Source organism: Mustelus asterias, unplaced genomic scaffold (assembly GCF_964213995.1).
Source record: "Mustelus asterias unplaced genomic scaffold, sMusAst1.hap1.1 HAP1_SCAFFOLD_331, whole genome shotgun sequence".
Taxonomy (NCBI): Eukaryota; Metazoa; Chordata; class Chondrichthyes; order Carcharhiniformes; family Triakidae; genus Mustelus; species Mustelus asterias.
The window spans coordinates 362,812-376,407 of record NW_027590293.1 but is presented as its reverse complement, the minus strand read 5'-3'; the positions used below and the strand labels follow the sequence as shown (position 1 = coordinate 376,407).

At 45.7% G+C, this 13,596-nt stretch overlaps 2 protein-coding genes across 2 annotated transcripts in view; one reads left to right on the top strand and one right to left on the bottom strand.

Moving 5' to 3' along the window:
* LOC144486397 (uncharacterized) overlaps positions 1-13,596 on the bottom strand; it is a 100,169-nt gene that overhangs the window by 14,833 nt on the left and 71,740 nt on the right. The gene's annotated exons all lie outside the window — the stretch shown is intronic.
* LOC144486403 (uncharacterized) overlaps positions 1-13,596 on the top strand; it is a 151,273-nt gene that overhangs the window by 107,855 nt on the left and 29,822 nt on the right. The window lies entirely within an intron of this gene.

Below are 13,596 nucleotides of genomic sequence, written 5' to 3'. Positions count from 1 at the left end.
CCCCGCTGAACTTTAAAATATACAACTTTCTGAGGCACACAGCCAGCATTCAGACACACCTGTCAGGCTTTGTTTTCCAAGAGGGTGGCATTACAATTGCACAGTAAAAGAAACAATGAAGTATAAAATATTGGACTCTGAAACTTATGCTACTCTGTCTAAATGTGCAGCATCCTTATCTCTGTTTTAAAGGATTGTCCCTTTAGCCTGAGGTTGTGCCTCTGTACTCTGTATTATCTGTACTGAAATCCATTTGCCAATCATCGACCCACTTCCCTAACTGATCAAGATCCCCCTGTAATTTTTCATAACCCTCTTTGTTATCAGCGATACCTCCTAATTTAGTATCGTCTGCAAACTTGCTAACCATGTTTTTTATGAATTTTTAAACGGCCATCCATTTCTCTGTTTCACCTCTGCCCTCCCTGATCAACTCTTTGCCATTGTCTACCTTCCTATACCTCTAATAATGGGTGTATTTTAACTATTATTTCTGCAAGCTCTGTCTTCATGAGGTTTTTACCACTTCACAACTCTATTCACTGCTGAGTTACCAGTTTAGTCTTACAATGTTCAGGAATTGTTCCTCTTCCACTGGAGATCATTTCCCTTCCACTTCTGAGCTTATATTGACCAACAAAATCTGATACATTTTTATTCCCTGTAATTCATTCTGCCCACCCTGAAACATTAATCTTCTTTCTGTCTAAAAGGATGGTCTCTTTCCTAATGTTCACAATTAAAGGGCAGGAGATGGCTGACATTTAAGGGGACAGTAAATTAATATAGGACAGAGATATGTCTCGTGTTATTATATGGAACCCAGATTAGATATATTATTTATGTTTCTGTAATAAAATATATTTATTATTTCTTGCATTGTAATATAATACTGTAGCGATGTTATACATTTCCAGTCATAAAGTCATTACAGCACAGAAGGAATCCATTTGGTAACTCGAGTCCATGCTGACTCTCTGTATTACATTCCAGTCCCATTCCCACTCTATATCCCCATTCTCCTGAAAGTTTATTTCCTTCAAGTGCCCATCCACTTTCATTTTTAAATAGAATCCATAGATATGGATGGAGATTTACAACTTTTTGGGAATGAAGTAGGAAAGAATGTTCCATAGAAACTAGAATTGTCTGCTCTGAATTTCTATCCTATACTGACTGTGATGACTTTTGCAAACTCATTTCACAGGATTTTGAACGAGGAATCACAGGCAAAAATCTCAACCATCACGTCTGGACAGAGTCATATTCCTTGGGATCTGAATATCTTGTAATATGGAACTGTAGCTACGTTATATATTTCCAGAAATCTCTTCCCTCAGGGGTTTGTTAGTCTTTTGGATTTCTCTTCCACAGGGACCAGTGGAGGCTGAGGATCATTGAATATATTCCAGTTAGACAGATCTTTGATGACAAGGGTGTCAAGGGTTATGGGGAACAGACAAGAAGATGGAGCAAAAGCTAAGATGTGGGGGGATTTCTTCACTCAAGGATGTGGTAAAGCTTTGGAATTCTCAACCCCTGAGGACAGTGAAACCTCAGTCATCAACTATTTTCAAGAGAGAGATTGATTGGTTTCTAGATATTGAAGATATCAAGAGATATGGGTTTAGTGTGGGGAGAATGATGCTGAGGTAGATGAACAAATTATCTCATTGAATAGTTTAAAAGACTCGATGGGCCAAATGGCCGACTGCAGCTCCTATTTGTTATGGTCCCTGTGTCCAGGACAGGAAGCAGTGAGCCTGGATCTGTCAATCAGCCTCAATCAGCACCTTCAGGAGAATTGGGAGGGTGAATATTAGATACAGCAGAGTGAGAATGGAGGGAGAGTGTGTGGGATGGAGATTCACAGCTTTTTGGGACTGAAATAGGAAAGAATGTTCCATAGAAACTAGAATTGTCTGTTCTGAATTTCTATCCTGTACTGATACTGATGACTTTTGTAAACTTGTTTTACAGGATATTGAAAGAGGAATCACAGGCCGAAATCTCAAACGTCACGTCAGATCTGACAGAGTCATATTCCTTGGGACCTGAATATCATCGGCCTTTGAATCTAGAAGGAGAAAAGGTTGTCCAGTCTGTTGATTTGAAAAGATTTCAAACATCAGTGTGACTGGAAAAGCATCAACACACTGCCACACTCGAGTGAGAGTGTTCCAGCGCACGGACTAAAGAGCTTTAACCAGTTACACAGCCTGAATAACTATAACATCATTCACAGTGGGGAGAGACGGTACCCGTGTTCTGTGTGTGGACGAGGCTTCAACTGATTGTCCACCCAAGAGAGAGGCAAGGACACCTGCACCATGGAGAAACCATGGAAATGTGGGGACTGTGGGAAGAGATACAGAGCCCCATCACAGCTGGAAGCTCATCGGCGCAGCCACACTGGGGAGAGGCCGTTCACCTGCTCTCAGTGTGGAGAGGGATTCACTCAGTTATCCCACCTGCGGTCACACCAGCGAGTTCACACTGGGGAGAGACCGTTCACGTGTTCTCAGTGTGGGAAGGGATTCACTCGGTCATCCCATCTGCAGTCACACCACCGAGTTCACACTGGGGAGAGGCTGTTCATGTGCTCTCAGTGTGGGAAGGGATTCTGTGATTCATCCAGCCTGCTGAGACACCAGCGAGTTCACACTGGGGAGAGGCCGTTCACCTGCTCTCAGTGTGGGAAGGGATTCACTCAGTCATCGAGCCTGCTGAGCCACCAGCGAGTTCACACTGGGGAGAGGCTGTTCACCTGCTCTCAATGTGAGAAGAGATTCACTCGATTATCCAGCCTGCGGATACACCAGCGAGTTCACACTGGGGAGAGGCCATTCACCTGCTCTCAGTGTGGGAAGAGATTCACTCGGTCATCCCACCTGCTGAGACACCAACGAGTTCACGAGTGATTCCAGGGGTTGGATTCTGCTGTTATTATTTCTGCTCTCAGTTACATCCAGGACTGCATTTTGTTCATTCTCACAGTTGGCCAATGGGGAGGATGCTCTGATTGTGGGAAGGGATTCACTGATTCATCCGACGTGCTGAAACACCAGAGAATTCATAATAGGGAGAGGCCATTTATCTGCTCCGAGTGTGGGAAGGGATTTACTCAGTCATTCAACCTGCTAAAACACCAGCCAAGTCACACTGGAGAGAGGCCATTCACTTGCTCCAGTTGTGGGAAGGGATTTATTGATTCATCCAGCCTGCTGAGACACCAGCGAGTTCACACTGGGGAGAGACCATTCACCTCCTCTGATTGTGGCAAGGGATTCAGTCAATCATCCAACCTGGTAAAGCACCAGCGAATTCACACTGGGGACAGGCCATTCACCTGCTCCGTGTGTGGGAAGGGATTCACTCAGTCACCTCACCTGCTGAAACACCATCATGTTCACGAGTGACTGCAAGGACTGAATTTTGCTGTTAATCACATCGAGGTCCCAACCATTTTCATTGGTGTCTGTTTCTGCTGATGTTAATAAACCCTGGCCCAGTTGTAAGATTTGTATTGTGGATTGTCTTGTCTGAGTCCTGAACTCGTAAATAAAAACAAGAAGTGCTGTAAAAACTCAGCAGGTCTGACAGCATCTCTGGAGAGAGAAACAGAGCGAATGTTTTGACACTGAAGAAGAGTCACATTCAACTGGAAACATTAACTGTTCCTGTCTTTACAGATTCTGTAAGAAGTCTCACAACACCAGGTTAAAGTCCAACAGGTTTATTTGGTAGCAAATACGTGTATTTGTGGTATTTGTTACTTGGTACACAGATTGCTTTTCTACCTATCTTTGTATCATCAATTCTGGCTTCATCCAAGTCATTGATCAAGGTGGCTGTTTTTCTCTCTCTCAGTTGTGGGTGATATTTGTCCCTATTCTCCTGGAAACTGAATGAATCTTGTTCCAAACTGGGTTCAATATCAGACATTTCAGGGAGTCAGGAATCATTCGCCCCTGAACCTACACTGGTAAAACCCCAGAGAGTTCCTCAGTAAGGATTTTTCTGGTTCCTCACCATATATTAGTCAGGATACTGAAACAGATAAGTATCTGTGGTATCTCCAAGGTATTTGCTACCAAATAAACCTGTTGGACTTTAACCTGGTGTTGTGAGACTTCTTACTGTGCTTACCCCAGTCCAACGCCGGCATCTCCACATCATGACTACCATTTACAGATTCTGTCAGACTTACTGAGATTTTGCAGCAACTTCTGCTTTTAGAATGACGGTGAATGCTGGATACATGAATCAGAGATTGGTGTAAAACTGGGATCTGCTCCTAAATCAAAGTGAAACAGCAGGTTAAAGTTTCCAGTCTGAAAAGTACTTTGGTTATTATACTATATCTACCATTTTAAGGCTAGTTTTAACTCATTTAAAATAAACCTATTTAAAATATATTTGTTAAAGTCAGTATTAAAATACGAGTTGGATGAGTTCACAGGAGCCTGTTAACCGCTGGGACAATTATTCAACAAACATTGGATCTCCAGATAGAGAAGAAGCTGCAGTTTGTTTGCAGGAATTCCCTGTTTTATTGATGTGTGTGTGTTAGACATCAGGATAACTAAAAATACACAAACCTGGACATCAATGGTGATCTGATTGACAGTTACTCTGGGAATCACTCCCACTGTGAAACTTCAGCACTGACACTGCTGAATGTTGTCGGCTCAGGGAGTGGGACCTCCAGGAGTGGACTGTAAAAAAGCTGGGTTTCAGTATCCTGACTAATATATGGTGAGGAACCAGAAAAACCCTTACTGAGGAACTGCCTGGGGTTTTACCAGTGTAGGTTCAGGGGCGAATGATTCCTGACTCCCTGAAATGTCTGATATTGAACCCAGTTTGGAACAAGATTCATTCAGTTTCCAGGAGAATAGAGACAAAAATCACCCACAACTGAGAGAGAGAAAAACAGCCACCTTGATCAATGACTTGGATGAAGCCAGAATTGATGATACAAAGATAGGTAGAAAAGCAAGCTGTGAGGTTATTACAAAAAATCTGTAAGGGACACAGATAAGTTACCTGAATGGACAGAAAAATGGCAGATGGAGTATAGTGCGGGAAAGTGGGAGCTTTTCCGCTTTGGCAGGAAGAATAGAGAAGCAAAAAATTGTTTAAATATACAGAAACTGAAGAACACTGCCGTAGAGAGGAATCTGGGTGTCCTTGTACATGAATCGTGAAAAAATAGGATGAAGGTACAGCAAGTAAAGAAGGCGGCAAATGGAGTGTTGGACTTTACTGCAAGGGGGTGGAGTTTGAAAAAGGGAACTTGCTGCACCTACACAGGACATTGCTGAGAGAGCAGCTGGAATACTGTGTACGGTTTTGGTCTCCCTACTGATGGAATGACATGCTTTCATTGGAATGAGTTCAGAGAAGGTTCACCAGGTCCATTCCTCAGATGAAGGTGTTGTCTTTTGAGGAAAGATTGTAAGGTGTAGGTGAGAATTCTCCCATCCTGCCCACCACAGGTATCGTCGTGGGCAGAGGGGCGGGACCACAAAGGCCCATTGACCTCGGGCAGGATTCTCCAGTTTTGGGGTGAGCGCGGCCGGAGAATCCAACTCATTGTCTTTTGAGGAAAGGTTGCACCTCTAATCATTAGGTTTAGAAGAATGAGCAGTGAACTTTCTGAAACATATAAGATTCTCATGGGGGGTTGACAGGCTAGAGGCCAAGAGAATGATTCATGAAGGAGTCTTGAACTTGGTGCCACAGATCTACAAGAGTCAAGGGTATTGTTTCAGCCCTTACAGACACCAATACTTTATCCTCAGTTTTAGTCATGTTAGCTGGTGTTGTCCACCCAATGGGACAGGCTCTGTTTCATGTGAGAGTTTTTGATTTGATTTGATTTACTATTATCACATGTATTGGGATACAGTGAAAGGTATTGTTTCTTGCGCACTATACAGACAAAACATACATTCATAAAGTACATCGGGGGAAAGGAAAAAAGAGGGTGTACAATATAGTGTTACAGTCATAGCGAGGGTGTAGAATAAGATCAATTTAATATACGTTGGTCCATTCAAAAGTCGGATAGCAGGGAAGAAGCTGCTCTTGAGTCAGTTGGTACATCACGTGGGTGGGTGGGTGGGAGGATGGCTGCGTATGTTAGTTTTTGTGCATGAGGATGTTGGTATCTGAGTGAAGCTGCTTCTCATCAGTTGCAACACAGCCTTCCTCCGAGCAATGATAGGTCTCTGAGTTTCCAACTGAGTGATTTGAGTGATTCAGAGATTTTCCATCCAGACTGACTGTGTGCTGCGTAAAACCTGACATCTACACAACCTGACCCCACTTCTCCTGGAACAATATGAAGTGTCAGCTGCTTTCCTGATCCCTTCCTTTCCCCTCACCATTATCCTCAGATAGTTCACAAATTCCATTGTACCTCATCCTCCAATGGTCTCCATTTTAAATATTTCCATCAGTCTTGCCAACAGATAGCAATGGGATTGCTGCTATCACAGTGATAAACTCTGAAATACTGCCTCTCTGATCTAGATCTCCCCACCAAATCTTCACCTGAGTTCCACTTTTTAGTCTGAAGAAATTAATATAATTTAACTTTCAACAGCACCTTCCAACACTGCGACCTTTACCTTCCAATCCTACAAACTCTACCACCGAGAGACAAGGGCAGCAGATAATTGGCAACATGGACAACTGACGTTATCAAAGAACGAAGAACAGTACAGCAGAGGAACAGACCCTTTACCGAAAAACAATGGCACCCAAGACATAAACAATCCTGACTTGGAATCATGTTGCTGTCCTTTCACTGTTGCTGATCAAAAATCCTGGAAATCCCTTCGTAACAGCATCTTCGACTGCGGCAAACTTATAAATATAGGAGAGGAGTAGATCATTCTGCCCCTTGACCCATTTAATTAGATCACGGCTGATCTGACAGTAACTTCAAATCTGCAGTTCAAGAAGGCAGCCCCAATCACCTTCTCAAGAATAATTTGGGGTGGGCAATTGATGCTGGTCGAGCCAGCCATGCCCACATTGTATAAACAAATATAAAACCCCATTAAAACTGATTCAGCGCGCCCCCTCCCCACAGAATGAAAAAGATTGGCTTTAAGGTCAGTTAGAACCACAGAACCATAGGACATTACAGCACAGAAACAGGCCATTTGGCCCTTCTTGGCTGTGCTGAGCCATTTTTCTGTCGAGTCCCACTGACCTGCACCTGGACCATATCCCTCCACACCCCTCTCATCCATGTACCTGTCCAAGTTTTTCTTAAATGTTAAAAGTGAGCCTGCATTCATCACCTCATCTGGCAGCTCATTCCAAACTCCCATCACTCTCTGTGTGAAGAAGCCCCCCGCTAATATTCCCTTTAAACTTTTCCCCCCTCACCCTTAACCCATGTCCTCTAGTTATTTTCTCCCCTAGCCTCAGTGGAAAAAGCCTGCTTGCATTCATTCTATCTATACCCATCATAATTTTATACACCTCTATCAAATCTCCCCTCATTCTTCTACGCTCCAGGGAATAAAGTCCTAACCTTTCTCTGTAACTCAGTTTCTCAAGTCCCGGCAACATCCTTGTAAACCTTCTCTGCACTCTTTCAACCTTATTAATATCCCTCCTGTAATTAGGTGGCCAAAACTGCACAAAATACTCTAAATTCGGCCTCACCAATGTCTTATACAACCTCACCATAACATTCCAACTCCACACACAGTCCTTCTATTTGTGATTTTGCATGAACTATTAACATCATTTATTTTCACCCCCGCTCCACTATCTGCTCTGGCACTCTGGTTCCCATCCCCCTGCAAATCTAGTTTAAACCCTTCCCAATAACACTAGCAAACCTTCCTGCAAGTATATTGGTCCCCTTGTAGTTCAGGTGTAACCCATCTCTCTTGTACAGGTCCCACCTGCCCTAGAAGAGTTTCCAATGATCTAGAAATCTGAAACCCTGCCCCCTACACCAGTTCCTCAGCCATGTGTTCATCCGCCTGAGCATCCTACTCTTACCCTCACTGGCACGTGGCACAGGTAGCAATCCTGAGATGACTACCCTCGGGGTCCTGCTTTTTAACTTCCCACCAAGTTGTTCCTTTGTAGTCACTGATATTTAACTGATATTCCTTTATAGTCACCTGATGAAGGAGCAGCGCTCCGAAAGCTAGTGGCTTTTGCTACCAAATAAACCTGTTGGACTTTAATCTGGTGGTGTGAGATTTCTTACTCTATTCTCTCTCCACAGATGCTGTCAGCCCTGCTGAGATTTTCCAACATTTACTGTCTTTATCTCAGTGATAAATGTTGATGTGTTTGCTCTGCACCCACAGGGCTCCATCTGTTTGCTCCGCACCCACAGGGCTCCATCTGTTTGCTCCGCACCCACAGGGCTCCATCTGTTTGCTCCGCACCCACAGGGCTCCATCTGTTTGCTCCGCACCCACAGGGCTCCATCTGTTTGCTCCGCACCCACAGGGCTCCATCTGTTTGAAGCCACAAACAGAAAGGTCCAGTTTTCCCCTGGAGTTTGACACAGAGCAACTTTCACAATGATGCAGAGTTTCAGACAATGAGGGAGATCCGGACTCAGCCCCGCCCCCATTCACTCTGATTGGTTGGCGGACCAGCCGCTCCCGCTCGGTCCTCCAGCCCCGCCCCCTTTTCCTTGGTCCGGAACCGCTGTCAATCACTGCCCGGTCATTGTGATGTGGAGCATGCGCAGTGCCGCTGGGAGCTCAGGATTGCGGCGGTGGGAATTTTCAGCTGATCCGACACCGCCGGGTGGGTAATGAGGGGGGGATGGAGCCGGCGGGTGGGGAACGAGGGGGGGATGGAGCCGGCGGGTGGGGAATGAGGGGGGGATGGAGCCGGCGGGTGGGGAACGAGGGGGGGATGGAGCCGGCGGGTGGGGAATGAGGGGGGGATGGAGCCGGCGGGTGGGGAATGAGGTGGGGATGGAGCCGGCGGGTGGGGAACGAGGGGGGGATGGAGCCGGCGGGTGGGGAATGAGGGGGGGATGGAGCCGGCGGGTGGGGAATGAGGGGGGGATGGAGCCGGCGGGTGGGGAACGAGGGGGGGATGGAGCCGGCGGGTGGGGAATGACACTGCGAGTGTCATTAATCCACCCTGACTGCTCACCAACGCACTCACACCGGGGAGAGACCGTTCAGCTGCTCCATGTGTGGGAAGAAATTTTCCCAGTCATTCGATCTGGTGAGACACCAGCGACTTCACACCGGGGAGAGACCATTCACCTGCTCGGTGTGTGGGAAGGGATTCGCTCGGTTATTCACCCTCCTGTCCCACCACCGCACTCACACTCAGGAGAATCCATTCAGCTGCAGTACCTGTGGAAAGGGTTTCAAGCAGTCGTCCAACCTTCTGACTCACTGAATCACTCACTCTGGGGAGAGGCCTTTCACCTGCTCCTTGTGTGGAAAGGCATTCACAAGGTCCTCCAGCCTGCTGAGACACCAGCAAATTCATAATAGACTGCAAGGATTGGATTCTGCTTTTAATCACAGCCTGGATTGATAGTCTGACAATATCTGGTTTGTTTCTGCTGATGTTAACATCCCTACAACTTTAAAGTTTAAAAAAAATTGTTAGTCACAAGTAAGGCTTACATTAACACTGTAATGAAGTTACTGTGAAATGTCCCTAGTCACCAAACACCGGTGCCTGTTTGGGTCAGTGCACCTAACCAGCACATCTTTCAGACTGTGGGAGGAAACAGAAGCACCTGGAGGAAATCCACAAAGCATGGGGAGAACATGCAAACTCCGCACAATGACCCAAGCCGGGAATAGAACCCAGGTCGCTGGTGCTGTGAGGCCACCGCTGGTATTGTGTGCCACCATGCTGCCCCTGGCTGGAGTTTCATATTCTGGAGATGTCACTGATTTTCGGAGCTGCAATGTTCCTTTTTAAAAGCACCTTCTGTGATCTTTCTCCTTAATTCAAGAATCCTCAACAAGAACCGGTTCATGAAGTTAATAGTAAAATTACGAACTTTACTTCAGTCCTAAATTAATTAATCTTTTCTGAAAATCTGTGTGTGAGGGGTTCCACTGATTAACATCTCCAATGAGAAAGTGCTGATTAATCCTTGCTGATAATTCTGACTGACCTCTTCACAGTGAGGTGTCCATTATGAAATTCAATTGTGAAGGAACCTAAACAAAGTAGTGAAATATTATACAGGCACGATAGAAGTTTACAGAAAATCTCAAACAACACAGATAACCCGGATAAATGTGTCATGGTACATTTTGGAACCCGGATAAATGTGTAGTGGTACATTTTGGCAGGTCAAATGGGATGAAGGAGTATAATATCAAGGGTAAGACTCTTAGAAGTGTAGAGGATCAGAAGGACCTTGGGGTCTGGGTCCATAGGACTCTGAAATCGGCCTCGCAGGTAGAGGAGGTGGTTAAGAAGGCGTACGGTGTGCTGGCCTTCATCAATCGAGGGATTGAGTTCAGGAGTCGGGAGATAATGATGCAGCTTTATAAGACCCTTGTCAGACCCCACTTAGAGTACTGTGCTCAGTTCTGGTCGCCTCATTACAGGAAGGATGTAGAAATTATTGAAAAGGTGCAGAGAAGATTTAGAAGGATGTTGCCTGGATTGGGTGGCATGCCTTATGAGGATAGGGTGAGGGAGCTTGGTCTTTTCTCCTTGGAGAGACGAAGATGAGAGGTGACGTGATAGAGGTGTACAAGATGTTGAGAGGTATGGATCGGGTGGATTCTCAGGCTTTTTCCCAGGGCTGAAATGGCTGCTACGAGAGGACACAGGTTTAAGGTGCTGGAGTGTAGGGACAGGGGAGATGTTAGGGGTAAGTTTTTCACTCGGAGGGTGGTGGTTGAGTGGAATCGGCTGCCGTCAATGTTGGTGGAGGCAAACTCGATAGGGTCTTTTAAGAGACTCCTGGATGAGTACATGGGACTTAATAGGATTGAGGGTTATAGGTAAGCCTATATATAGGCCGAGGTAGGTAGGGACATGACCGGCGCAACTTGTGGGCCGAAGGGCCTGTTTGTGCTGTAGTTTTTCTATGTTCTATGTCTCATGGTCTTCTGGTATCATAGCTTCCACTTGGCAAAAAACTGCGTCACATTCAGAGATCTGGAAAAGGAAAGGTCTCTGTTCCACTCTGCTGTGATGCGCGCAGTAAACGCGCGTATTTCAGGGGCAGACAGCCGAGCTGCTGCGTGCCATTCCAACAGAGAAAACGGCTCCTTATTTTCAACGGCACTGATACCTGGGCTGAGGACTGGACTGAGTCAACATATTCACACAGGTTCCATGATACAAAGAATAATTTGCACAAATGAATTTACGTTGTCAATTCGACTAACTTGAGCATTCAAAGTTGAAGCTTCCTCAAATTATTACCAGTTGAGTCAGTGAAGCAGCCTATTATATTTGCAGTGATGTCTGCATTCGAGCTCTTGCTGCTGTTTGAACTGAAGGCGGCTGAATCAAGGATTGCGTTTGCCGGGTGTTGTGGCGCGCACCTGTAATCCCGCTGCTGGGAGGCTGAGGCTGCTGGATTGCTTGAGGTCGGGAGTTCTGGGCTGTTGTTCTCTGTGCCGATCGGGTGTCCACACTAAGATCAATATCCGCATGGTGTTCCAAAAGGACTCTGGGAGCGCGAGGTGTGCTAAGGAGGGGTGAACCGGCCCAGGTCGGGAACGGAGCAGGTCAAATCCCCTGTGCTCTTCAGTAGTGGGATAGCACCTGTGAATAGAAACAGTAGTGCAGCCTGACCAATACAGCGAGACGCATCCTTTTCTTCAAACGCAGCCAACAAAATATTTTGCCATTCCCCTCAATACAGACAAACCCGATGCCTCTCTGCCTGCCTCCACACTCACTCCCTCTGCTGCCCCTTTCAATCACTCTCACAACCAATGCCATCACCACAGCAAACTACGCAAGTAAACCAAAACATGTACACACACTTTTGACCAACCAACTCTCCACCAGCCCTACACGCTCACACGCACCATTCTGCAATCCCCACTTTCCTCACTCTCCCCATTCTTTGCCCCCTCAATATCCACCTCACTTTTACTGCTCCCTGCTGCTCACGGCAGGAACTGAACTTTTAAAATCTTCAACTTGCACGGCCACAAGAGAGCGCGAACCTATTCACCTCCTCCACACTACTCATATCGCGTACACACTTCCCAGCACATCCACCAAACATTCAACCTGTCTCTCGGCTCTCATAACTCCTTCTCGTTTATTCATTCCATTCTGACAATTTCTCCACTGTCAACATCGAAAGTCTAGACGCTTTTGACTCAATCTAATGCTGTAAATGAGAGAGTGGGAGAGAGAGAGAGAGCAAAATGTTCATTGTAACTTCCAGTTTCAGCGTTGATCGCCAAGCCACTTTGGCAATTCACAGACACCCCATTATTCGATGTCCCCTCGAGCGAGTGTATTCTCAAAGATAAGAACCCGGGGTGGTGACTGCACCGGAGAGAACACGCAGTAACCAGGCATTGCGCTCAATAGATTTCACTTGGCACAAAGTGCGTCAAATTCAGAAATCTGGAAAAGGAAAAGTCTCTGTTCCACTCTGCTGTGATGCGCGCAGTAACCGTGCGTATTTCAGGGGCAGACAGCCGAGCTGCTGCGTGCCATTCCAACAGAGAAAACGGCTCCTTATTTTCAACGGCACTGACACTCGGGCTGAGGACTGGACAATTTAATGCAAGGTCGGTGGTGCATGTTTTCACACGAATTCTACGTAGTAGGATGTATCATTAAACATTTTAACAGAGGTACCAGCAGACACAATGCAAATATAAATTGCTGTAGGTAATTGACGTGTTTGTGGAGCCAGTTTCCTTACATCATTGCATCGCAGCGTTTCTGTAGTGTGGTACTTATCACGGTCGCCGTACACATGCAAATTTCCTGGTTCAATCCTGAGGAGAAGCTTATTAAACGGGAATAGAAAATGTTGGATAATCTCAGCAGGATTGACAGCCTCTGTGAGGAAACAAACGTTTCAAATCTGGATGGCCCTTCATCAGATTTCCTGATTCGACACACTGACTCTGTTCTCTCTTCACAGATGCTGCCAGACCTGCTGAGATTTTCAACTATCTTTTTGTGTGTTTCAGGTTCCAGCATCAGCAGTATTTCACCTTTACAGAAACATTTCCAAATGTTTTCAATTTCAGAGTAATTCAGCTTTCAGAAATAATCACGCATTTGCCACGAAACATTAACTGACCTGCCGATTATTTCCAACATTTTCTGATGGTAACGCCATGAATCAACCTGTGAAAAGAACAAAACGGATGTTCTGTGATATAAAGCAAGGGAGGATGATTCAATGAAACAAGGAGTGATGGATAAGGCAACATTTAGCTGGTGATGGCGGAGGCCGGGTGGTCAAGTCGTTCAGAGTCAATCCTTTCACTGCCAAGGCCCGGGATTGATGATAAACTGTCAACTAAACAGAACATTTTACTGAGCGTCTAATCAGTTTCTGGAGGGGAAAGTATCTGAAAGCAAAGGAAGAGAATATCATTTGCTGCAGAAGGTAGA